Here is a 5,216-nt window from a genome sequence, read left to right on the forward strand (position 1 = left end):
CTGTACGGTTGAGTCTTCAGTGTACATAGACACACAGGCTTTATTCAAGGTCAGTGGAAGATCATTAGTAAAAACAGAAAACAATGATGGCCCAAGCCGGCTGCCCTGCGGTACACGCACTCAACCGAATTTGCATTAAGGTGGCTTCCACTGTGTTCTATTAGATAGGTAGGATGTAAATCCATGACACCTAAGATTTTTCAGCAATAGGTTATGATCAATGATATCAAAAGCTGCACTGAAATCTAACAAAACAGCTCCCACAATCTTCTAATTATCAATTTCTTTCAGCCAATCATCAGTAATTTGTGTCATTGCTGAGCAAAGTCTGTTGTTAATTCGTTTTCTGTAAAATAACATTGTATTTGGTCAAACACCATTTTTCCCCAAAGTTTGCTAAGCACCGGTAACAGGCTGATTGGTCGGCTGTTTGGTATTTTGTATTTTATTAGGATCCCCATTAGCTGTTGCAAAAGCAGCAGCTACACTTCCTGGGGTCCACACAAAACATGAAACATGACATAATACAGAACATGAATAGACAAGAACAGCTCAATGACAGAACTACATACATTTTGTTAAAAGGCACACGTAGCCTACATATTAATACATACACACAAACTATCTAGGTCAAATAGGGGAGAGGCGTTGTACAATGAGGTGTTGCTTTATCTGTTTTTTGAAAGCAGGTTTGCTGTTTATTTGAGCAATATGAGATGGAACGGAGATCCATGCAATAATGGCTCTATATAATACTGTACGCTTTCTTGAATTTGTTCTGGATTTGGGGACTGTGAAAAGACCCCTGGTGGCATGTCTGATGGGGTAAGTGTGTGTGTCAGAGCTGTGTGTAAGTTGACTATGCAAACAATTTGGGATTTTCAACACATGAATGTTTCTTATAAAAAGAAGAAGTGATGTAGTCAGTCTCTCCTCAACTGTTAGCCAAGAGAGACTGGCATGCATAGTATTTATATCAGCCCCCTGATTACAAGAAGTGCCTCTCTGTTTTGGGCAGGCTGCAGCTTAACTAGGTCTTTCTTTGCAGCACTGGACCACATGACTGGACAATAATCAAGATTAGACAAAACTAGAGCCTGCAGAACTTGCTTTTTTGAGTGTGGTGTCAAAAAAGCAGAGCATCTCTTTATTACGGACAGACCTCTCCCCATCTTTACAACCATTGAATCTATATGTTTTGACCATGATAGTTTACAATCTAAGGTAACGCCAAGTAATTTAGTCTCTTCAACTTGTTCAACAGCCACACCATTCATCACCAGATTCAGCTGAGGTCTAGAATTTAGGAAATGATTTGTACCAAATATAATGCTCTTAGTTTTAGAGATGTTCAGGACCAGTTTATTAGTGGCCACCCATTCCAAAACAGACTGCAACTCTTTGTTAAGAGTTTCAGTGACTTCATTAGCTGTGGTTGCTGATGTGTATATGGTTGAATCATCAGCATACATGGACACACATGCTTTGTTTAATGCCAGTTGGAGGTCATTGGTAAAAATAGAAAGTAGAGGGCCTAGAGAACTGCCCTGTGGTACACCACACTTTGCATGTTTGACATCAGAGAAGCTTCCATTAAAGAAAACCCTTTGACTTCTATTAGATAGATAGCTCTGAATCCACGATATGGCAGAGGTTGAAAAGCCATAACAAATACGTTTTTTCAACAACAGGTTATGGTCAATAATATCCAAGGCTGCACTGAAATCTAACAGTACAGCTCCCACAATCTTCTTATTATCAATTTATTTCAACCAATCATCAGTCATTTGTGTCAGTGCAGTACATGTTGAGTGTCCTTCCCTATAAGCATGCTGAAAGTCTGTTGTTAATTTGTTTACAGAGAAATAGCATTGTATTTGGTCAAACACCATTTTTTCCAACAGTTTGCTAAGAGCTGGCAGCATGCTTATAGGTCTGCTGTTATAACCAGTAAAGGCCGCTTTACCATTCTTGGGTAGCGGAATTACTTTGGCTTCCCTCCAGGCCTGAGGACAAAGACTTTCCTCGAGGCTCAGATTAAAAACATGACAGATAGGAGTGGCTATCGAGTCAGCTACCATCCTCAGTAGCTTTCCATCTAAGTTGTCAATGCCAGGAGGTTTGTCATTATTGATCGATAACAATAATTTGTCCATCTCTCCCACACTAACTTTACAAAATTCAAACTTGCAATGCTTTTCTTTCATTATTTTTATTTTTTATGCATGAATACAATGGCTCACTGTTCATTGTTGGCATTTCCTGCCTAAGCCACTTGTCAATTAAGTAATCATTAAAATAATTGGCAACATCAAATGGTTTTGTGATGAATAAGCCATCTGATTCGATGAAAGACAGAGTTTAAACCACTAAAGGGTGCTTTGATATTCTTGGGCAGCGGAATGACCTTTGCCTCCCTCCAGGCCTGAGGGCACACATTGTCTTGTAGGCTTAAATTGAAGATGTGGCAAACAGGAGTAGCAATTAATTCCGCTACCAATTTCAGCAATTTACCATCCAGGTTGTTGGTACCAGGTGGCTTGTCCTTATTTATAGCTGGAAAAAACATAATCACCTCTTCCACACCAACTTTGCGGAACTCAAAACTACAGTGCTTGTCTTTCATTATTTGGCACAGTGTTTGTTGTTTGCATCATGCCTAAATTTGCTAATCTTGTCAACAAAATAGTTATTAAAGTGGTTGGCAATATCAAAGGGTTTTGTTATGAACAAACCATCTGCCTCAATGAAGGATGGAGCTGAGTTTGCTTTTTTGCCTAGAATTTCATTTAAGTTACTCCAGAGCTTTTTATTATCATTCTTTATATCATTTATCTATGTACCATAGTATAGTTTGTTCTTCTTTTTGTTTAGTTTTGTACAATTTACTGTATGTTTGCCAATCTGCTGTGTTGTCAGACTTATTTGCTATTCCCTTTGCCTCATCCCTCTTAGCCATAGAGCTTTTCAATTAATAATCTATCCATGGGGATTTGGCAGTTCTAACAGTCAGTTTTCTTGATGGGCACATGCCTATCAGTAACCGGAAAATAAGCAATTTCATAAATGCTTCAAGTGCAGCGTCAGGTTGTTCCTCATTACACACATCACACCAACAAATATTTGTCACATCTTTGACATAGGAATAATTGCAAAACCTCTTGTATGGTCACTTATACACAATTTTAGGTCCAGTCTTTGGAACTTTGTTTTTTCTAGATATGGCTATTACATTATGATCACTACATTCGATGGGTGTGGATAATGCTTTAGACCAGATTTCTGCCGCATTAGTAAAGATGTGGTCAATACACGTGGATTATTTAGTTCCTGTTCTTTTTGTGAATACCCTGGTAGGTTGACTGATAACCTGAACCAAATTGCAGGAATCGGTTACAGCTTGAAGCTTCTTTTTGAGTGGACAGCTTGATGACAACCAGATAATATTTAGGTCACCCAGAAAATATACCTCTCTGTTGATATTACATACAGTACCAGTCAAACATTTGGACACACCTGCACATTCCAGGGTTTTTCTTTATTTTTACTATTTTCTATATTGTAGAATAATAGTGAAGACATCAAAACTATGAAATAACACATATGGAATCATGTAGTAACCAAAAAAGTGTTAAACAAATCAAAATATATTTTATATTTGAGATTCTTCAAATAGCCACCCTTTCCCTTGATGACAGCTTTGCACACTCTTGGCATTCTCTCAACCAGCTTCACCTGTAATGCTTTTCCAACAGTCTTGAAGGAGTTCCCACATATACTAAGCACTTGTTGGCTGCTTTTCCTTCACTCTGCGGTCCGACTCATCCCAAAACATTTCAATTGGGTTGAGGTCGAGGGATTGTGGAGGCCAGGTAATCTGATGCCGCACTCCATCACTCTGCTTCTTTGTAAAATAGCCCTTTCACAGCCTGGAGGTGTGTTGGGTCATTGTCCTGTTGAAAAACAAATGATAGTCCCACTAAGCCCAAACCAGATGTGATGGCGTATCGCTGCAGAATGCTGTGGTAGCCATGCTGGTTAAGTGTGCCTTGAATTCTAAATAGATCAAAGACAGTGTCACCAGCAAAGCACCCCCACACCATAACACCTCCTCCTCCATGCTTTACGGCTCACAAAGACACGCCGGTTATAACCAAAAATCTCACATTTAGACTCCAGCCAAAGGACAAATTTCCACCGGCCTAATGTCCATTGCTCATGTTTCTTGGCCCAAGCAGGTCTCTTCTTCTTATTGGTGTCCTTTAGTAGTGGTTTATTTGCAGCAATTCGACCATGAAGGCCTGATTCACACAGTCCCCTCTGAACAGTTGATGTTGAGATGTGTCTGTTACTTGAACTCTATGAAGCATTTATTTGGGCTGCAATTTCTGAGGCTGGTAACTCTAATGAACTTATCCTCTGCAGCAGAGGTAACTCTGGGTCTTCCATTCCTGTGGTGGTCCTCATGAGAGCCAGTTTCATCACAGCGCTTGATGGTTTTTGCGACTGCACTTGAAGAAACTTTCAAAGTTCTTGACATTTTCCGTATTGACTGACCTTCATGTCTTAAAGTAATGATGGACTGTCATTTCTCTTTGCTTATTTATGCTGTTCTTGCCATAATATGGACTTGGTCTTTTACCAAATAGGGCTATCTTCTGTATACCCCCCTACCTTGTCACAACACAACTGATTGGCTCAAACGCATTAAGAAGGAAAGAAATTCCACAAATGAACTTTTAAGAAGGCACACCTGTTAATTGAAATGCATTCCAGGTGACTACCTCATGAAGCTGTTTGAGAGAATGCCAAGAGTGTGCAAAGCTGTCATCAAGACAAAGTTTGGCTATTTGAAGAATCTCAAATATAAAATATATTTTGATTTGTTTAACACTGTTTTGGTTACTACACAATTCCATATGTGTTATTTCATAGTTTTGATGTCTTCACTATTATTCTACAATGTAGAAAATAGTAAAAATAAAGAAAAACCCTGGAATGTGCAGGTGTGTCCAAACTTTTGACTGGTAGTGTACATTAGCGAGCATTTCTCACTTATAGACCAAATACTGACCTTTAGCACTTGGTGGTCTATAGCAACTTCCTACGAGAATAGATTAACCTGTAGCCATATTACTTCTACATCATCTGATATGAGATCCTCTGCAGCCTAACAGGAATATGATTCTGGACATATATAGCAACACCTCCTCTAT

This window comes from Coregonus lavaretus (genome assembly GCF_964263955.1).
Source record: "Coregonus lavaretus genome assembly, chromosome: 20".
Taxonomy (NCBI): Eukaryota; Metazoa; Chordata; class Actinopteri; order Salmoniformes; family Salmonidae; genus Coregonus; species Coregonus lavaretus.